Here is a 23,032-nt window from a genome sequence, read left to right on the forward strand (position 1 = left end):
AGCTGCATGAAGAGTTCCTAACCCCTTTTGAAGGAAGTACCCTCCTCTTCACCCGGTTAAGACAGGTTTTGCCAAGATCCCACAGTTGCTGTGTGACAGAACCGGGATGCTGAATTCAGACACGGTGCTGCATCACCAAGCAGGGGCTGCCGCGTCTAAGAGAGCAGGCCCTTCTTACCTCCTTCCATAGCTGCCTCCTTCAAACAGGGCACCGTTACTTTATGTTACTTCAAGTACGGCTGCCATTAAGGTACTCTGCACCTGCTACTTCAGCTATCCAAAACGGTTTGCACTTACTAAAACATCACTAAAGCTACCTGCTGTTATTACAGCCCCACATACTCATTACTATTTCCCATGCTTTTGCTTCTCTTGAGATGTTCCTTGCAGATCAACCAGCCAATCCAAATGTGGTCATATGTTCAAGCTCCAAGCACTAGCTGGTCAACGTCGATGTGGTAAAAAGAACCACAATCGAAATGAAAACCAAAACTACAACGAGGTACCACCTCACACCAGTCAGAATGACCATCATCCAAAAGTCTGCTACTGCTGCTGCTGCTTAGTCGCTTCAGTCATGTCCAACTCTGTGTGACCCTATGGACTGAAGCCTGCCAGGCTCCCCTGTCCATTGGAGTCGCCAGGCAAGAATACTGGAGTGGGTTGCCATGCCCTCCTTCCCGACTCAGGGATCAAACCCAGGCCTCCCACTGAAGGCAGATTCTTTACCGCTCAGCCACAACGAGGTACCACCTCACCCCAGTCAGAATGGCCATCATCAAAAAGTCTACAACCAATGAATGCTGGAGAGGGTGTGGGGGAAAGGGAACCCTCTTGCACGGCTGGTGGGAAGGTAAACTGATACAACCACTATGGAAGACGGTATGCGGATTCCTTAAGAAACTAGGAATAAAACCGCCATATAACCCAGCAATCCCACTCCTAGGAGTATACCCTGAGGAAACCAACATGGAAAAAGACACATGCACCCCGATGCTCACTGCAGGGCTACTTATGATAGCTAGGACATGGAAGCACCCTAGATGGCCATCGAACCGATGAACGGATGAAGATGGGTGGTACGTATATACAAAGGAACACGACTCAGCTGTAAAAATGAACGCATCTGAGTCCGTTCTAATGTGGTGGATGAACCTAGAGCCTATCATACATACTGAAGTCAGTCAGAAAGAGAAATATAAATATCACATACTAACGCATATGTATGGAATCTAGAAAGATGGTACTGACGAATTTATTGGCAGGGCAGCAATGGAGACACAGACAGAGAGAACAGACTTAGAGACACGGGGCAAGGGGGAGAGGGGAGAGGGTGAGATGGATGGAAAGAGTAACACGGAAACTTACAATTCCATATGTAAAACAGATAGCCAAGGGGAATTTGCTCGATCACTCAGGGAACTCAAAGAGGGGCTCTGCAACAATCTAGAAGGCTGGGATGGAGAGGGAGATTGGAGGGGGGTTAGGAGGGAGGGCACATGGGTGAACCTATCACTGATTCTTGTTGATGTCTGACAGAAAACAACAAAATTCTGGAAAGCAATTATCCTTCAATGAAAAATACATTTTCTACAGCCCTATTTGAACATGCACATGGTTTACTGCTTCTTTCCCTGTAAACAGCACACTAACGACTCTAATTTCTTATCTATGTCTTCTGGAATGGCAGGTAAAGATGAAAAGAATGATCTAGATATAAACAAAGGAGTAAAACTTTGATTATCCAAGGTGAAGATTTAAAAGTTTTCAAATACATATATGATGATCAAGCAGGACTCAGTATTCACATCGGGAAAGAAAAAACAAACTAAAAAAATCAAGTAACCACAATGACTAACTTTTCGATATGGAAGAACTTACGTGTTAGTTTCACATGCATAACAAAGAACTGACGTGGTGAGTTAACACCTATCAACACTGCAATCAGTCACGTTTCTTAAAAATAACATGGAGTGTACATGCTGCTAGAGATATTTTTAAAAGAAAAAATGTCTTCCACAGATAATTTTATAAACTATGGTGGTATTTTTTTCTTTCCTTATGATTTTATAATAGCAAGTAGTCTATATAAGAGAAAAAGCATAAATCGTGATTTCATTCATTTAATGTATGTGATTACCCATTATTTGCTGACATTCGGAAAAAGAAATCAGAATCTCTCCAGAGGAAAGAATATAGTTCTACATTTTTTCTTTCAGATTGTTGCAGCCGAAAATTTTCTCATTTAATGAAGAGAGTTTAAGAATCTCATTTATGAAATGATAAATTATAATTTTAGTAAAAAGAAGAGATAAAATGCTTATTTATTCCCTCTTTATTTTCAGAAAGATCTAAAACACCCACCAAGATTATAGCAAACAGATAAATTAGAGAACTACATTAAGTATTCAGCGTCAGACACGACTGAGCAACTGATCTGAACCGAAGTTAGAAACCACAAGAAACAGAAGGGCCAAAACTTCTTAATTCACAATACATCTCCTAAGGCCTAAAACAGGGCTCATCTTGAATTGCCTCTAAACGAAAGGTTGGCTAGATTAAATAGAAGACATCGCTTCATTAATTTCAAAGTGAGAATCTCTTTAAAACGAGAAATCACTTCAAATTTAAATGAACATCCAGAGGGAACTATATTCAAAAAACATATACACATACACAAGTATAAACAAATCACGTTGCTGTACACCTGAAACACAGTATTTCAAACTGACTACACGTCAACTGAAGGAAAAATCAAGAACCACCACCAACGTCGAAAACAGCCACCAAAAAATATAAGGAACACACTTTCTTTCAGTTCGTCATAAAAATCAGCTATATGTCATTCAAAAGAGTATGAGCATTGTTTTGTCATGACCTCACTTTCTCTTAAGTTGAACTGAAATAACGTCTCGCATATTTATAACACAGAGTTCCTGGTCTGACTTACCCCCACTGTTTCTGTTGTGTCTGTATAATAATCTGCCTCATCGTCACCCTCATTCCATCTTACTTTCATCTTGTCCTTCTTACAGGAATTCTTCCCCTTCACCCCCCTCCCCATCTTCATGTTCATCTAGTTGTTTTTCCTCAGTGCTTTGTAGTTCTTTTCTTTCAGAACGGCAGACTTAGTACGCCAATATTTATAAATCTGAATCATGCACATGTGTGGCTCTTATTATCACACCATTTCGTATCGTGACTTTGAGGGCTTCTGTTTCTGTGGTGGGATCCTTTTTGTCATCATAAGGATCAGGGGAATGGTATGTGAAAAAGTACAAGGAAAGAAGAGTTACAAACAGAACAACGTACCTTTGTACGACCGAGGCCTGCTACAGACTTGAGAAGTTTTGGAACAGGCTCAGGCGATGGGAAGGCAGGATGACAGACGCCCTCAAACCAGGGTGATGGTTTGAGAAATGTTTCAACCACATCTTCAATGTTACTATCGGAATTATTGTCCCCAGACAAAGTTGTACTCTTCGGTCTCAAAATGCCACATTTTGCTTCTACTACAGTGAAAACAGGAGAGAGTACATGAGAACATGTGTCATTTCAAATCAGGGAAGAACACCAGGAGGACGGTCTTCAAATAACTTACTGTTTCTCTTCGACTGCTGAGAAGGCTTCACTGGCTTTGTTAACTTTGATTTCACGACATGCTGGAGAAGAAAGTAAGAGCTTGAAGACTATAACAAGTATCAACCTGAATAAAAGAATTATAAGAAGGCTGATCGCCGAAGAATCGATGCTTTTGAACTGTGGTGTTGGAGAAGACTCTTGAGAGTCCCTTGTACCGCAAGGAGATCCAACCAGTCCATTCTAAAGGAGATCAGTCCTGGATGTTCATTGGAGGGACTGATGCTAAAGCTGAAACTGCAATACTTTGGCCACCTCATCCGACGAGTTGATTCACTGGAAAAGACTCTGATGCTGGGAGGGATTGGGGGCAGGAGGAGAAGGGGACGAAGGAGAATGAGATGGCTGGATGGCATCACCGACTCTGTGGACATGAATTTGAGTGTACTCCGGGAGCTGGTGATGGACAGGGAGGCCTGGCGTGCTGTGATTCATGGGATTGCAGAGAGTCGGACATGACTGAGCGACTGATCTGATCTGATCTGATCTGAACATCCCCCATTCTTCTAGGATCTAACACAAAGAGCACAGGCTCTGGAGTCATTCAGATGTGGATTCAAATCCCAGTTCTGCCACTGACTGACCTTCTCACGGGGAAAGGATTATGACAGATGACATCAGAAGCCCCTGATGTTCCTCTCCTTACCCTTAATTGACTGCTATGCAAATACTATGACACCCGCTAGATCACTTTCTCTACCAAAATGTTCTAGAGTAATAACTTATCCACGGTAGTTTGAGCACTACTGAAAAGCTAAGACATTTGAATTGCTACATTTTGAAATTTGCTTCCACGATTAATATGTATATGCATTATCACTTGGGAAGGGAAAATATGGAAGTTTAGGTTTTAGCAGAACCTCACTTCGATGGGCTAGAACTGAAAACAGGATAAGCTACTTCTATTCTGTTTGTCAAACAGCTAGGGACAAATGAAACAGGGAAAAATATTCAGCTGCTTCTAAGAAACAGGGGAAAAAAACAAGGTTAAAGCAGCAGGGCAAGGATCATGAATGAAAGCCACAAACACTCTAAACAGAAAGCCACAAGCAGACTGTTCACAAGAGAGGCAGAGAGAGATAGACTCAAAGAACAGACCCCGAAGAAATGTGTTCTGCAAGGAAAAACTAGGTTAACAACAATAAATATTAAAAAAAAAAAAAAATTAAGAAAAGGTAGAGGAGGAAGAAGAAAGTAAAAAGTGAGATATTCCTAGTCAAGAACAAACTTTGCGGAAGGAAAACGTAAGTATTATAATAAGGTATCTGGAGAAACATATATTTAGAATTTATATACGAGAGATCAGTAATATATCAGTATTCTTAAGGATATACGATGAGCAAAACCTCTGTTTCATACGATTTTATTAATATATTTTCATGCATCTGCATGTTCTTCAAATTTTATGAAAATATCAACATCAGTTCAGTTCAGTTGCTCAGCTGTATGCGACTCTTTGCGACCCCATGGACTGCAACACGCCAGGCTTCCCTGTCCATCACCAACTCCTGGAGGTTTTACAAACTCATGTCCATTGAGTCAGTGACGCCATCCAACCATCTCATCCTCTGTTGTCCCGTTCTCCTCCCGCCTTCAAACTTTCCCAGAATCGGTATTTTCCAATGAGTCAGTTCTTTGCATCAGATGGCCAAAGTATTGGAGCTTCAGCTTCAGCATCAGTCCTTGCAATGAATATTCAGGGCTGATTTCCTTTCGGATGGACTGGTTGGATCTCCTTGCAGTCCAAGGGACTCTTGAGAGTCTTCTCCAACACCACAATTCAAAAGCATCAATTCTTCGGCACTCAAGAGTCTTTTAATTTCATGGGTGCAGTCACCATCTGCAGTGATTTTGAAGCCCAAAATAATAGTCTGTCACTGTTTCCATTCTTTCCCCATCTCTTTGCCACGAAGTGATGGGACCAGATGCCATGATCTTAGTTTTCTGAATGCTGAGTTGTAAGTCAACTTTTTCACTCTCCTCTTTCACTTTCATCAAGAGGCTCTTTAGTTCCTCTTCAATTTCTGCCATCACGGTGGTGTCAACTGCGTATCTGAGTTTATTGACATTTCTTCTCGCTATCTTGATTCCAGCTTGTGCTTCATCCATCCTGGCATTTCGCATGATGTACTCTGCATATAAGTTAAATAAACAGGGGGACAATTTCCATCCTTACTGTGCTCCTTTCCTGATTGGGAGCCAGGCTGTTGCTCTGTGTCCAGTTCTAACTGTTGCTTCTTGTCCTATATACAGATTTCTCAGGAGGCGGGTCAGGTGGTCTGGTATTCCCATCTCTTAAAGAACTTTCTACAGTTTGTTGTGATCCACAGAGTCAAATGGTTTGGCACAGTCAATAAAGCATAAGTACATACTTTTCTGGAACTCGCTTGCTTTTTCTACCATCCAGAGGATGCTGGCAATTTGATCTCTGGTTCCTCTGCCTTTTCTAAATCCAGCTTGAACATCTGGAATTTCATGGTTCACGTACCCTTGAAGCCTGGCTCGGGGAATTTGGAGCATTACTTTGCTAGCGTTTGAGATGAGTGCAATTATGCGGCAGTCTGAACATTCTTTGGCATTGCCTTTTGTTGGGATTGGAATGAAAACTGACTTTTTCAGTCCTGGGGCCACTGCTGAGTTATTCAGATTTACTGGCATACTGAGTGCAGCCTTTCACAGCATCATCTTTTAGGATTTGGAATAGCTCAGCTGCCATTCCATCACCTCCACTAGCTTTGTTCGTAGTGATGCTTCCTAAGGCCCACTTGACTTTGCATTCCAGGATGTTTGGCTCTAAGTGAGGGATCACACCATCCTGGTTATCTGCATCATGAAGATCTGTTTTGTAGAATTCTGTGTATTCTTGCCAGCTCATCTTAATGTAGTCTGCTTCGGTTAGGTCCCCACCATTTAGTCCTTTATGGTGCCCATCTTTGCATGAAAGGTTCCCAGGGTCTCTCTCATTTTCTTGAAGAGATCTCTAGTCTTTCATCACTGAGAAAGGCTTTCTTACCTCTCCTTGCTCTTCTTTGGAACTCTGCATTCAAATGCTATCTTTCCTTCTCTCCTTTGCTTTTGGCTTCTCTTCTTTTCTCAGCTATTTGGAAGGCCTAATCAGACAACCATTTTGCCTTTTTGCATTTCTTTTTCTCCAGGATGGTCTTGATCACTGCCTCCTGTACAATGTCACGAATCTCCATCCATAGTTCTTCACGCACTCTGTTTATCAAATCTAATCCCTTGAATCTATCTGTCACTTCCACTGTCTAATCAGAAGAGTAAATACTACATGAAACTAAATTCAGAGCAGGAAAACTAATTTCACAACCAAACACTTTACCTTGGTTTTAAAATCTACGACTTCATCGTCTGATGTAGGCCCTAAATCGACGCCAGGTTTGCTGGGAAACCTTTAAAGCAAAAACATATAATAAAAATGAATGAGTTCGTTTCTTTGAACAAAAGAAAAAAACAAGTGAAAGTTTGTCTATTTATTAAATGAACTTTCTTTACTTGAATAAAATTTGGCCTGTTTTATACAGCTTTTTAAAAAAATTCTTTTAAAGATTTTCTGATGCGGACCTCTTTGAAAGTCTTTACTGAATGAGTTCCAATGGTGCTTCTAGTTTATATTTTGGCTGTCTGACCCCGAGGCATGTGACATCTTAGCTTCCCCGACCGAGTATTGAACCCACACTGCCTACATTGGAAGATGTCTTACTACCCAGCTTAACCACTGCGCCCCCAGGGACGTCTCCAAAAAAGTTTGTCGTTACCTATTTCTGCTTCCATCTTTCCCAACCTATGAAATATCTAGTTAACACTCATTCTTAGTTTCCATAACCGAGTGACAGCCAACATATCAGCAGAGCCTAAAACCCATTTGTTTTCACAAAAAGTTCTAATAGCTGAACTGAAAATCCAATTGATGGATTGAAATAATTCTTGTTTGCCCAAACTGGAATATACCTGATGACAGAAAACAAAGCGGAAGAATAGGCTTTTCCTTCTCTAGTGTCTGTTCAAGGTTCAGAGACGAATCTGAGTCCGTCCAAAATGGAAGTCTTGGTCCGTCAGCAGGGATACCACTTATTGAGATGGCACCACTTCTCTCCTTTACTCTAAGAGGGAGTACAGGTAGTTTCCCCACAATGTCGAAACTTAAAATGTATACAAGTCAAAGAAGTAATTTATATCTTTAACTTATACGCTACATGGGTACTTCTCAGTCTCTGCTGAGGGCCACGGGAGTGGACGTGGGAGCCAGGAAGGCCAATTGTCAAATCACAGGTCAACTCATTGTAACCAGGGTCAATTCATTAACCTCCTGAAACCACAGTTACCTAATTAAGTTAAGAGTAGGACACAGCTACTTTACAAAGCTGCTGTGATAACTCTGCTGCTGCTGCTAAGCCACTTCAGTCGTGTCCGACTCTGTGCGACCCCATAGACAACAGCCCACCAGGCTCCCCCGTCCCTGGAATTCTCCAGGCAAGAACACTGGAGTGGGTTGCCACTGCCTTCTCCAAAGCATGAAAGTGAAAAGGGAAAGTGAAGTCGCTCAGTCGTGTCTGACTCTTCGTGACCCCGTGGACTGCAGCCTACCGGGCTCCTCCGGCCATGGGATTTTCCAGGCAAGTGGAGTGGGGTGCCATCGCCTTCTCTGGTGATGACTCTATGAGGTCACAGATGTTAAGCACGTAATGCAGTGTCTAACCCACAGGAGAACACTCAACAACCATTAGTTTCTCTTCTCCATGTTCCCTTAGTTAAACATATAATTGAAAACATCCATAAAATCCTACCTCCTTAAAGAGTCTTCTTCCGAACTCTTATCCACTATTAAAGAAAAAAGCAAGATACGTTTTAAATCAACAGAAGAAAAATACTGACTATTAAAACCTCAAGACTGAGGCTTTGTTTAAAAGTATTCCTTTCAAACCACACCTGGAGGCCACACTAGAGGAGGGGAACATTGGTTGTACTATACTCGGAGGCAACTAATGCCTAAGAACCACTCCTCCCCTTTACAGTCATCAAATGCAAACCAAAAAAAAAAAACAACAAGGAAAGAACTGCTGTTGACAATGGCCATAATCCTAACCAAACTCCAGGAGACTGACAGAAAATGACACTATACCATTAACAGAATCAACACTATAGGCTGACAATAGCACACTTCAACAGCACCGTGTTTCTGGACTTCCATCACCTGGAGCACTGAACAGAGACTATAGGTGTCTTGCTGGGACATGACGACGTCTCTGGCTCTTCAGTTCAGGATGAAAACGCCCCATCACAGGGAAGCTTGGTCTACAGGCACTGAACTTCAGAGTGCGGTAAAACACGGGAAACAAAAGTCTTCTCTTCCTGGCCCTCTTTCCAAAGGCAAGAGAAGTATGAACGATGTAGTCATTGCAGGCTTAGAAAGGATAATCTCTTGAAATGGAAGTGGGGGAGGACAAAGAGGTGAAGGGGGTCAACTCAGTGGTGAGAATGGGGACTAGACCTGTAGTGGTGAGCATGCAGTAGGGTGCACAGAAGCTGGACTTTTTCAAGAAGTTCCATATATATATATATATGCATATACACACTAATATGTTTAAAAAGACTCTCTTGAGACTCTCTCCTTCCACTGCTCAAGAGTATCTGGGCCACACAGAGCAGGATGGGCCACAGAGTGCCGTGTGCTAGTGAGGGACATCGTTGTATCAGTCCTCCCCATTATATGGCAAATGTTGATAGGAATCATGCTTTTTCACCTTGGAAGGCATACATCATCACATCCTACGCTGACGAACAAGGGGAGAGAGGGAAGGAGGGACGGAGCCACGGACTCTGGTGCTGTTGGACAACGTTTCCCAGGGGTCGTCATGATCTGATGCTGGAGGGATGACTCACAGGCAGTCACTCCACGGGGAGAGGAGCACTGCAAGCTTGAGCCTGGAGGGCAGGGGCAGTGATTTTGAAATGTTTGCACCCTGTGACATCAGAACAATGCCGAGTACATAAAAGACACCTGCAAGTTATCTGTTTAGTGAACAAGTGAACAAATAAATACGTGTGCTTTCTCTGACAATTCTGTTTAGAGAAATACAAAAATTAACCAGAGGAAACTCTATTCTACTCTGAGCATACTGAAGACCAAGACACTGTCGTCTCTGCGTCTCCTCTGACGAGTGTATTAAACCAGCCTACAGCTCTCGGATCGACGCTTCTGTTGTTCAGTCACCAAGTCACGTCTGATTCTTGTGACCCCATGGGCTACAGCTCACCAGGCCCTTCTGTCCATGGGATTTCCCAGGCAAGAGTACTGGAGTGGGTTGCCGTTTCTTTCTCCAGGGGATCTTCCCGACACAGGGATCAAACCGTACCTCCTGCACTGGCGGGGGGATTCTTTACTCCTGAGCCACCTGGGAAGCCCCCTCGGATTAGACAGAGGTCGACTCAGTTAAAGAGATCCTTGGACACCCTGTACAATGTGCTAGATGCCACACACAGTGGACCTAATGCTGTTTCTGTGAACGCAAAGCACTTTTGTGCTTTTATTAGAACCTGCAGAGTCCCAAGTTGTTCTATTTGAGTATCTGTTATGATAATCTTTTAACTGATGGCAAGAGAACATCTTGTTCTTACAAACTTATACTGTCCAACACACAAAAGAAAATATCTGGTCCTAATGAAGTCAACCGATCTCACTCTCTCGGGATCCGTAAGGAATGAAGCTGGTAATCTAGACTTGCTTGGTACAACACTAGGCAAAATAACTGGTTCTCAACCAGGCATTGCTTTTCTGCCTGCTGTACTATTGGCAGGTATCATTCAGAAATAATCTCTCACTACTATGCTGCACACTGGCTCAGCTTTGCAGTTAGTTATGGTTTATCATTTCTTCTCCTACCAGGAAGGGTTTATTCAGGTTTCCAGTTTTAATGAGGGTAACTATTTTAGTGAGACTAATCACTATACAGTAACTACTAACTATTCACTCACTAAATGCAAACCATTTCTAAAAATGAAAGCTCACTTTCATAAGAAGTCCAATCTGCTATATATACTATGACTCTAGATGAAATATACATCATACTCACTTAACTTGTTTTCCTCTGATTTAGACAAAGATCTAATGTAGGACTTTAGGGGCAATATTAAATAGATGGATTTCTTTTCAGACAATACTGTCCTTGATGTTAAATCACCTACAATTAACTTCTTAAAGAATTCTGAATACTAGAGTATAAAGAAATTACTTGAAAAAATAAAATACGCATGCAATTTACACTAATGTTTTCATAGGTCTTTCATTATTGAAACTTCCTCATTCCTACTTTATCTATGGGAGAATCACCAAGACTAATTTGGCATCAGATGACGTACCTGGGTCGCTATTTTCAGAAGTTTTAGGTCTCTTTTCCTTATAATCAGAAATCAGTTGGCGAAAGCTATGTATGAAAAATGTGATAAATAATATTTTAACACTGGTATGAAAAACAACCAAATTCTTGGATCATTTCAGACAATGTCAGAGATAATATCAAAACTTCAATTGTCCCATACATTTCAAGTTTCTAAGTTCTATAAACTTTTATTTAGCATGTAGTAAAGAAGACAGGGAGGCCTGTTGTGCTGTGATTCAAGGGGTCCCAAAGAGTCGGACACGACTGAGCGACTGAACTGAACTGAACTGAAAGAAGAAAGTAAAGGTATATTGTCACCCTGCTTATTTCACTTACATGCAGAGGCCATTATGAGAAACGCTGGGCTGGATGAAGCACAAGCTGGGCTGGATGAAGCACAAGCTGGAATCAAGACTGCCGGGAGAAATATCAATAACCTCAGATATGCAGATGACACCACCCTTATGGCAGAAAGTTAGGAAGAACTAAAAAGCCTCTTGATGAAAGGGAGAGAGGAGAATGAAAAAGTTGGCTTAAAGCTCAACATTTAGAAAACTAAGATCATGGTATCTGGTCTCATCACTTCATGACAAATAGATGGGGAAACAGTGGAAACAGTGACTGACTTTGTTTTTTGGGCTCCAAAATCACTGCAGATGGTGACTGCAGCCAAGAAATTAAAAGATGCTTACTCCTTGAAAGGAAAGTTATGACCAACTGAGCATATTAAAAAGCTGAGACATTGCTTTGTCAAAAAAGGTCCATCTAGTCAAGGCTATGGATTTTCCAGTAGTCATGTATGGATGTGAGAGTTGGACTATAAAGAAAGCTGAGCACAGAAGAATTGATGCTGTGGAACTGTGGTGCTGGAGAAGACTCTTGAGAGTCCCTTGGACTGCAAGGTGATCAAACCAGTCCATCCTAAAGGAAATCAGTCCTGGGTGTTCATTGGAAGGACTGAAGTTGAAGCTGAAACTCCAATAGTTTGGCCACCTGATGTGAAGAGCGGACTCATTTGAAAAGAGCCTGACGTTGGGAAAGATTGAAGGCAGGAGGAGAAGGGGACGACAGAGGATGAGATGCTTGGGTGGCATCAACGACTCAGTGGACATGATTTTGGGTAAACTCTGGGAGTTGGTGACGGACAGGGAGGCCCGGCGTGCTGCGGTTCATGGAGTCGCAAAGAGTCGAACACAACTGAGTGACTGAACTGAACTGAAAGGCAGATGAAGCAGTCATGAACTCAGGGCAGGACAGCTCCAATGATTAGCTGTAGTCAGCTTGGCTACGAAACATCTCTCGAGCTTGCACATCCCAACTCTATAACCATCTGCTCTTTGTTCCTGGAGGAGCTGTTTCTCTGCAGTTCACAGTCTTCCTCTACACAACTGGGATATTACCACATTATTTCAGAAGAGGATTAATAGGATTTAACGAGATCATATACCCCCAAAATGCTTGCAGGAACAGTCAAAGAATGGGATAATTTGTTTCTGAATGTTACTGCTGGAACGACTTTCGAATTCAAGCGAATCCCAATGTGTGCTTTTTCATATGTTTAACGTTCAAGTGTTGTATGAAACTGTTATTAATTCTGGTGACTAGCTGTTCTTTGTGGTTTGCAATTTAGGGAATCTCAGCTCTTATATGATGTGTACCTACATTTATTTATAACAATGAATTCACTACATTAGAGAACGGAATGATCCCCCATTACTGCAGCTAATGACACCAAAAGCAGAAAACTAATCACAATCAAGACCTGGCCTGGACCACTATTCTTCCTTCTCTACCTACTCAAACTCTGAACCAGCAGATCTTTCTGACAATGATGTTTAATCTCCATGTTCCTCTCCAATTCACTTGGAAGACATATCCCTACTCTTACAGTGGATACTGGCAAGTTCTAGACAGGGCTTACCTCTCTGAATTCCAACTATCTTACTTGAGATTTAGGGATTTCTGCTGAAAGGGTTCCTTATGGGGCAGATTCTGAAAACATTTAAGGTGGAGGCAGATAGGAATCCGTTGGAAGATTTTCATGATTACAGGAAACAGATCCCATGAAGGACCATGCATAATTAGGGAATCTCAGGCAAGCAGGCACCCACTACTCTGGGAAGGATGACAGGGAACCTGTGACCTAAGAAAAGGTGCCCCCACATGACAGAAAGCCGCCTTGAGGTTCAAGTCTAGATACAAAGGAGAAAGGGAAGTCTGCTCAATCCCTGCAGGAGCATTTGACCCTCTCTGACAGCCGAAAATGGTCCCCACTGCCATTTGCTAGCAGAAAAGATAAATAAGAGCCTCAAGGGCACCTCATCTTCAAGATCTAGGCTTACGCGTGGGCTCCACATAAGGTCTCTGAGTGAGGGGGGAAGCCAGGAGGCCCAGCTGCCCGAACTGCGTGCTGGTGCTTTGTTTGCCACAGTGACTGAACGACAAGCACAGCACACGTGTGAGAACAAAGAGCTCTCACTCTGGAGTCGACGTGTGCATCACCTTAAAGGCTGGGGAACCTAGACCCGCAGGGGTGGCCTGGGAGCAAAGGTCAGCCGTTAGCCCACTGCAGGATGAGTTTCTTTTTGCTTTCCTTTGAAAATGATTTTATTAAAGGTCTTTATAGAGCTACATCCAGACTCCACATTCAGCTGCCAAGCAGACCATGTCAAGACCAGCTGTAGCAGCAGCGCTGCAGCAGCAGAATCAGGAGAAAGAACTATTTTCTCCCCTCCAAATGACTTCCGGAAGAGGACCGTCTCGTTGATCTTAGGGAATCCGCCGGGTTCTTGGAAAATTCAAGGGGAAGCCTAGAGAGAGGCAAGTCCTCAAGGGAAAACACAGGATTTGCTGCTAAACTAAACCTTTCCAGACCCAAAGAACTAGTTAGAAACACCACAACCATGACACCGTTCGTACACCATACCGAGAGGTCAGACTTGGAATGAAATGTCTCATGTCAAGCTTTCTCAGGATCAAGGTCAACATGTCCTGAGATAAAGCACTCCAAGCCCACAGCCAAGAGTCACTAATTGGCCTTTGCTTGGCTTTCAGCTCTTGAGGGGGAACATCTCTCCACCATTCTCCAAACTGCCTGCACCAAACTGGACTCTCACCGGTCATGTAGCAAGTAACAGGTAAAATTACTTTTGGCTGCAGTTTAGTGAGAACTGGCATTTTAATGTGAACACTTACATAAAACCACTAGTAACAGCATATCCTTCTGCAGTCCATCCAAAAACATCTTGGGAAAAGATGTCAGTGCCTTGCTGAAGAAGCAATCTGACGACATTTGCTGATTCATACTTGACAGCAAGCATGAGGGCTGTTCTAAAACAAGAGAGGGATGACTTCAGCCTTAGGAAGTTGAGTTAACTTACTTAAACAGTTAATTTTGCTTTACCAAGTGAACGCCTTGCCCTTTCATGAAGAGCTGACCATTTACAGGCTCAAGTGTTCATCTTTGTAAATTACCTCCAAGGCTAAAATGAAGGGATGGAAAAGAAGCCTCCTGTCCCACTGGGATGCCAGGGAGCAGCACTTACTATTTCAAAAGTCCCTGGTGGGCCAGTGGGTAAGACTCCAGGCTCCCACTGCAGGAGGCCTAGGTTCCATCCCTGGTCAGGGAACTTGATCCCATATGCTGCAACTAAGAGTTCCCACAACTAGGACCCCATGCAGCCAAATAAATAAATGTTTTTTAAAAATAATAAGAAAATCCTTGATGGACAAGAAACGATGCTGAGGTCACTCATCTGAGGCAGGTGACTATTTAAGGGATGAATTCCCCATTTCCTCCTTAGTCGGACATATTCGGCTTCAAAGTCAGCTAGAGCTTGGGTTAAGGAAAGGCTACTTGCAGGCTTACACCAAAAATATTGATAATAATGGGAATAAAAATAGTCACGGTGGCAGGTAATGGTGTGGACAAGCATGTGCTAGGCACCTCAAATGAAATACTATATATAAAATCTTTCTCACACACGGGCACCTTTGAAAGACGCAGTACTATTTGCCTTTCGTCTCAGGAAACTTATTTGCTGATGAGAAAGAACCCTAATCAATTCCTAGTAAACCTAGGAATTGAACCTAGTCTGAATCTAAAGCCCATCATTTGCGTCTGTATCGTCCACCTCTGACTTGTCTTTGTTAAAGGAACTGTTTATCCAATCAAAGCTACCTTTCTTCCTTCTACCTGTATTAAAAAGTAAACGAGACAGCAGAAGAGACATAGGTGTATATCTTTGGGACTCTGTGGGAGAGGGTGAAGGTGGGATGATTTGGGAGCATGGCATTGTAGCATGTATATCATCATATGTGAAATGAATCACCAGTACAGGTTCGACGCATGATACAGGATGCTTGGGGCTGGTGCACGGGGATGACCTGGAGGGAGGATATGGGGAAGAGGGAGGTGGGAGGGGGGTTCAACAAGGGGAACACATGCACACCCGGGGCGGATTCGTGTCAGTGTATGGCAAAACCAACCAATATATTAATGGAAAGTAATTTGCCTCCAATAAAAAAAAATGAAAATATCAAAATGGACTCAAATGAGAAAGGATAAAAACTGATGAGCCCACAGGATCTGCTGACAGTGAGTAATAATCTCGTTTCGTGGCTGTTACTTAGTCACTATGTTGTATCTGACTCTTTTGCAACCTAATAACATCAGCATGCTTCAAAGAAAGTAATTTAAAACAAAGAGTTATCCAAAAGACTAAATCTTTTAGGTTTACTCTGCATCTTTTAAAAATACATATATACAAAGTAGAGGTTAAAGAATCCTTTTAAAAAATTAAGAAACCCAATACTGTCATGAGGTAAACTAAAAAGCAGAACCCATATTTCATAAAGCTAATAAAACTAATTTGAAATCCCTCAGGTATTACAAGATCGACAAAACAAACACACAAAGAACAGGCTGCACATGACATCAGTCAATATTATAAAGGAATATGAATCCTGCTATTTATTCCTGCTATATATTGTTCATGATTCCCAGTCAGAATAATTGATTATCTACCTAAGTGATGATGTGTTGATCACAAACGAATCCTCGAGGAGCGGCAGCGGTCAGGCTACTCAGCTTCGCGAAGGCTCTCGGCGCGCCGCGGCCCTCAGGCACCCGGCTCTCGCCCGCCCCGCCGCCACGATGCCCAAGAGGAAGGTCAGCTCCGCAGAGGGGGCGGCGAAGGAGGAGCCCAAGAGGAGATCGGCGAGGTTGTCAGCTAAACCGGCTCCTGCAAAAGTGGAAACGAAGCCAAAAAAGGCGGCGGGAAAGGATAAATCTTCAGACAAAAAAGTGCAAACAAAAGGGAAAAGAGGAGCAAAGGGAAAACAGGCGGAAGTGGCCAACCAAGAGACTAAAGAAGACTTACCTGCAGAAAACGGAGAGACTAAAAACGAGGAGAGCCCAGCCGCTGATGAAGCAGAAGAGAAAGAAGCCAAGTCTGATTAATAACCACACACCCAGTCCTGTCAGTGGTCCCTGTTTCCCTTCTTGTACAATCCAGAGGAATATTTTTATCAACTATTTTGTAAATGCAAGTTTCTCAGTAGCTCTAGAAACATTTTTAAAAGGAGGGAATCCCACCTCATCCCATTTTTTAAGTGTAAAAGCTTTTTTTTAAGAGGTGAAATCATTTGCTGGTTGTTTATTTTTTGGTACAACCAGAAAATAGTGGGATACTGGATATGGGAGGCTTTGATTGTCTTGGGTGTCAGCTTAACATTCCATAGATGGGGGTTAGCTTTTATATCCTATAATACAAAAGCATACTAAATGGCAGTTTGGAGTCAGTTGTGCATTTCATGTCTTGAACACTTTAAATTACTTCTCTTCCCATATTGTTTTGGTAGAATTATTTCCTACAGCAAACCACTTTTTGATCTTGGCTCTCCTGGTCAGAATTTTGTGCACTATACTATAACATCTTTGGTCGTGGTAGTCCAGTTTTCCTAGTAACTTGGTTAATGTGCTGTGAATGATTGACAGTTTGGGTATGTAGTGTATATGATATTAAATTGTGAATCAGTGGGACTTATGATGTAACAACATATCAATATTTGAAGATATTGGTACTTGATATCCTGTTAAGGAAAGTTTGCTCCAAATTTTAAGCTGGAAAGTCACTGGAATAAGTGTTAAGAATCACAACTACATAATATTTTAGATTTCTGGTACGTATGTGAAGAATTGTGTACAAATTGAAATGTCTGTGTAGTGATCCTCAAAACGACCAATAAAATCTCAGTTATAAAAGAAAAAAAAACACAAATGAATCCTCTTATTCATTTAATCTTGATATTACCATCCTAGAACAGCACTAAGGGTTTTAAAAAGAAAATGAACAACAGTACCTTTTCTTCTTATCAATTGCATGTATGGTGTCAGGTCATCCTGGAAAACAGGGAAAACCATTTCTGATGTATACAGTTAACCTACTTCTAAACTGAAATTAAAATCATGCAATAGATTCTCTGAACTTAAAAGTCAGGCAGTAAATGAGAGAGTCCCCCCCCTCCTCATCGCCCTGTGCACCTTCTTTCTCTTTAATACGCTCCTCCCCTGGGCCTTCCCTGGTGGGCCAGTGGCTCAGAGTCAAGCTCCCAATGCAGGGGGTGCAGGTATCCCTTAGCTACTGTATCAACGGCGTATTTTAGGAACAATGCTGAGGTAGAAATATTTAATACTATCTGTAGCATGCATACCCCATCCAAGGATGAACCATGAGTAAACTCAAAAGGTTTACAGACATTCCAGTGCGAATATTGTTCTGTACATGAACATGCAAAGAGAGAAACTTTTTTTTTTTTTCCCAAAAAATCAACTGTGGGAACCCTGTTTTACTGCTTTCTCAGAAATGTCTCCTGGAATTTAATCCTACTCATTCTCTCTTCCTTGCTTGCTCTTTCCACCGCCCTTCCTTAAGTCAGACGTTCTGGCTGACAGGTCAGCATTAGCTAGATGCTAACTGCACGCAGAATGAGCGCCCTCCCCACCTTATCTTCAAAGACCCTTACTGATGACTCTCGTGTGATTACCTCCAGACCACCAGGAGGAAGCTTCCAAAATCCTAGAATTCTGGTGTCTGTCTTGCTTTACTGCTCTTAGTTAAAGATTGCTACATAAAATTTCCAATAAATACACGCTCAACATTTTCTCGGGGAGTTGCTTTTCCACGAGCTCTCCCTGTGCTCTTACAGTCTTGTGTGCTTGTGAGAATTATTCAGTGTGAAACCGCCACAACCAACTTAAAAATTCTAATTTGAAAAATTCAATCCTGTTCTTAAGAGAGCTTTTAAAATGTGAAATCAATGACAGATTAATTAGACTGTCTTTAAAACCTTCAAATATTTCTCAAAATAAACTATCCGTCAAAAATTGGAAACTCAAATGCTTATGGACGGAAAGCTGATGAGCTGAGGAAGTGAAAAAGCCAGGTGAGACCAGTAACCCCGAAAACACATGTCCCATACAGAAGGGGTGGCCTCTGCACGCAGACCAAGCAGTAAGATGGGTACAAGCGGGTCCGGGTTTGGTCCCTGGAGAAGCCTGAACTTCTGCCTGAGCCTCCTGAATTTGAAGTGTTGACTCACTGCGTGGAGGTCACTAAACAGATCCAGGGCCATGTTTGCTCTCTGGCCCACTTTTGGTTTATGTTTGCTGTTTCCAAACAGGTGGGTCTAAAGCAAATATTTGTATGTGAAACATTTCCTTTGTTTAGTATCGTATGTTTCACAAAAAGAGTGGGTCCCAATATGTAACAAATACGGCTATTAAGACTCGTAATTCAAGTAAACATAAATTCTTTTAAAAAGACTCAGAAATCACAGTCAAGAATATTTCCACTGCCTGTTGAAACTACAATCTGACTCTAGAATTCTTCTAGATTGTTAATCGAATGGATAATGACTTTCCAAGCCTGCTGAAAATAAATGCTTAAAACAATTCCCCTCTGTACTATTACTAACTTCACGGGTTTTAAAGCTCTCATCTGCCTATGCCAGGGTTCAGCAATCCTTGCAAAAGTCTGTCCTGCAGCTGACACCAAAAAAGGCTCATGAGTTACTATTACTGCAGTCAGGAAAACCCTGTTGGTAACAAACATCTGTTGACCTAATGACCTGGATGATAAGTGAAAGTGAAGAAAGTGAAGTCGCTCTGTCGTGTCCGACTCTTTGCGAGCCCATGGACTGTAGTCTACCAAGCTTCTCTGTCCATGGGATTTTCCAGGCAAGAGTATTGGAGTGGGTTGCCATTTCCTTCTTCAGGGGATCTTCCTGATCCAGGGATGGAACCCAGGTCTCCAGCACTGCAGGCAGACGCTTTGGTGCAAAAGCCTTAAAGGGTCAGACTCTACAGACGAAGTGACTTCACCGTGAGCAAATCTCTAAAAACTCTCGGACCGTCACTGAATGATGAGTGGCTGGAAGGAAAAGGAGCTCTGGTTCAAGCACATAGATACGGCCAAAGATCCTCCTTCTAATGCCTCAAACACAGGGGCAGAGAAAGAGTCAGGCTAATATCGCTGCAAAGGAGGGAGCTGATGGAAGAAGCTAGCACTGATCAAACTCCAGCGCTTCTAAAGACTACTTTCTTTTGTGATAGGTGCATTTAGAAATTACATATATTCACTCCATAGTTATTCATCAAGGGTTGGATTAGAATCTCAGTCAGTTCAGTCCAGTTCAGTTGCTCAGTCGTGTCTGACTCTTTGCGACCCCATGAATCACAGCATGCCAGGCCTCCCTGTCCATCACCAACTCCCGGAGTTCACTCAAACTCAAGTCCATCGAGTCGGTGATGACATCCAGCCATCTCATTCTCTGTCGTTCCCGTCCTCCTCCCACCCCCAATCCCTCCCAGCATCAGACTCTTTTCCAGGGAGTCAACTCATCGCATGAGGTGGCCAAAATATTGGAGTTTCAGCTTTAGCATCAGTCCTTCCAATCAAGGGAATAGTTCTAAATACACACGTCCAAGCGTTCCTCCATTTACTCAGTCAAAATCTTCAAGGAACAGCCTAGGCTTATAAATTTTTTTAATAAGTTTTCCCAAATAATTGTGGTTCACCAACAGAATATAGCTGAGAATTACTGCAGCAACCACTCCAGTCTGATCTCTTACTTACACGGCCAATTCCTTCTCTTACGAGAAGGTTTGAATAAAAAAGAAAAGTGCAAGAGGGAAGAGTCATCAAAACTGCAATTTTTAAAATTTTCCTGGGTTCACAGTGGTAGAACAGGGACTAGGTAACCCAAAAGGCAACCTGATCTCATTATTTATAAACCCCTTACTTCCTTCCCATCAAGACATTCTAGATGGGAGAGCAGAGTCTAGACGCTTCTCTAAGTGGATGGTTCTGCCAGAATAGGATACTATATCAGTTAATCATTTGTTCTTCTCTCTCAATTCCCACTTAATCGCCACCTGTTCACTGCCAGTCTGTTTTGCTCACAGTCTTCTTAAAACTGGCCCACAGGCAAGTTTACAAGTCACTCACTCTTTTTCAAAATAACAACTATTATCCCTGAAAACTGAAAAGCACCTCACAGAAATATATCACCGGAAGGGAATAAAAAGCACAAGCTAAACTCTCGCGACTTCCGTGGCCGCCGTGTGGCTGGGTCTCGGTGCTCTCAGTAAAGAGGGCCTGGGTTCGACCCCTGGTCAGGAAACTACATCCTACATGCTGAAACTAAGCCCAGCACAGCCAAATAAATAAATATTTAAATAAATCTTCTTCTTGGCATTTCCCAACTGCCAAAATTCCAGCTTGACTTGCACTTTTCACTTGGTCGCTCCTTTTCCTTTCCTTTTACCCTCATTTTTCATAAAATGGGAATTTGTCAACAGCAGCAAGATGTCTATTATGTGGTAAAATGCTTTCGTTATGTTTGAATTTTAAGACAAAGTCTACTGAGGCAAATTTGGCTTCACTGGGTTAGTTCAGACTGATTACAAAGAAGAAGAAGAAGAAAAAAAAAACCTTCAGAGGGAGAAAATATTTGGAAAATGCTTTACCTTTGACAAACGCTGTGTGATGACAAATACCGGCCATGAACACACAAAGGAATGCTTTCCTCTCTAATGCTTGAGAAATATCATGATTTAAAGCGGAATCTTAGACGATTTGGTTCCTTCAAAATACTTTCACTCAGGGAAAACTGGAGCTTCCAAACACGGACAACTGAGCCCACCTGTGAGATGGAGGGAGTCCCTGGCGGGGCTGCAGAGGCTGGACTTCACGTGCTTCGTGAAGAAAGAGCAGGAGGGGCAGCTCCCCAGGCACAGCTGCAACCCCGCCGAGCAGCTCCCTGGGGCTGAGAGTGGAAGACCCCGAGGTGTAAGTGAACGCCCTTGCTGGGTGTCAAACATGACCTGACCCGCCTAGCCGGATCTCAGAACCTGGGGTCCTGGAGGGCTCAGGACTCCAGGCCTGCTGCCTCCCAGGCCCACTTGCACTCACCCAGCTCCCCCTGCTGGGCACTGGGTCTCCTTCTTCCTCTGCCCACCCCCAGCGGGGCACATTCCCTGAGCCCCTGTAGACAGCCAGCCCCCACATCACTTCACTCCCCACAAGCCTTCATTTCCTGTGGGCTTGGAGCCTACCACTCACTCCCACGCACGTTTTAATGGGAAAAGCTTTTTTCTGGGGTAGAAGGGTGGCTGGCAGACAGAGCTCTGCCCTTTCTGGGGGCACCAACTTTTTTCACCCCTGCCCCCGACTCGGGTTTGCAACTGTTTCCATGGTAACAGCGCCTCATGGGCACTACTCAGTTTACCTATTTACATACTGTTGTAAATGAAACACTTGTAGATTAAGAAAATGCTTCACAAACATTTGGTAAATAAAGTTAGCTGACTGATACCTTGTTCCTGGCGTCGATACAGGCATTGTAGGAAAGCAGCTTTGCTGTGAGTGATAAGTTGGGCAAAAGACAGTGCAGTGGAGGGCGGTGTTGCCACAGACGTCCACGACATTCGGGTCGGCACCACGCTCCAGCAGAAGAGTCGCACACTCCTCCTCTTGGCATTCCACGGCCTGTCAGTGTTGTGCCGAGAAACAGTGTAAATTCTAGGAATGCAAAGTAGACAGTCCACAAGCTTCCCCAGTCCCCTATATTTCAATGAGATAAAGTCATTTTCAGTCTCAGGGGTTAAACCGCATCCATCTCGTGGGGACATGGTTCGCTGCCCCATACCTTCATCAGCGCCGTCCTGCTTTCATGATCACCAAGGTCAAGCCGGCATTTCCTCTCCAGGAGGACAGTGGCCACCGCTGAATGGCCATTGGCACAGGCCAGGTGGAGGGCTGTCCTACGAAAGCAAGAGCAGCTTTTGAAAACTGGAGCGTAACTGTGTCAAAACAAACAACTGTTCACGTGACTGAAAACACTCAATAGCATGGTACCCCATCGCTCTAAAACAAATATTTTGTTTTCTTCTGGAGAAAGAGCAGCATATATTAGCTTTAGCTCCTCTCACACAGCAATGAAAGAACAGTCTACTTGAATAGAATGCGCAAGACCTCTAGACTCAGCTCAACTTGGGTCTGACCTTGACTTTCACGCTGTCACTCAGTAGCTGCCACTCAGCCTCTCTGTGCCTCAGTTTCCTCATCAGCAAAGTGGAGCGAGAGTAGCAGTTATCTCACAGGACACCGCTGCGATGCTTCAGTGAGATCCACGCACAGGGTTCAGAACCGTTCCTGGCACAGATAACAGCGAGTAATTGTTAGAGTATATTATCAGACTTACTACTATTACTACTCTCTTACAAGGACAACATCTGAATGAAGTCAAAGGATGTTACACCTCCTTTGCAGATATGTTTTGAGGATTAGAGACAACCTTGTACTTTGATGATTCTAATATGCTCATTTTCTCACATTTTAACGTCTCTGACATTGGAACATAATTTATAATTCACAGTCTTTACAACTATAAATTGTAGCATTTTGTTTGTTCATTTCTCGTTTTTCCTTGGT

General features: G+C 42.9%; 2 protein-coding genes and 1 pseudogene across 6 annotated transcripts in view; 2 read left to right on the forward strand and 1 right to left on the reverse strand.

Moving 5' to 3' along the window:
* Window positions 1–14,361, reverse strand: part of LOC129555064 (uncharacterized) — a 65,936-nt gene extending 51,575 nt beyond the window's left edge. The window contains 4 exon segments of the mRNA XM_088833136.1: window positions 3,313–3,512; window positions 3,602–3,662; window positions 6,980–7,049; window positions 14,232–14,361. The gene's annotated coding sequence lies outside the window, so the exon portion shown is untranslated.
* Window positions 1–23,032, forward strand: part of LOC129545166 (liprin-alpha-1-like) — a 257,633-nt gene that overhangs the window by 128,090 nt on the left and 106,511 nt on the right. The gene's annotated exons all lie outside the window — the stretch shown is intronic.
* LOC148773716 (non-histone chromosomal protein HMG-14 pseudogene) lies at window positions 16,192–16,542 on the forward strand (annotated as a pseudogene).

Source organism: Moschus berezovskii, chromosome 27 (assembly GCF_049115385.1).
Source record: "Moschus berezovskii isolate FMDL1 chromosome 27, NW_MosBer_1.0, whole genome shotgun sequence".
NCBI classification, from domain to species: Eukaryota; Metazoa; Chordata; class Mammalia; order Artiodactyla; family Moschidae; genus Moschus; species Moschus berezovskii.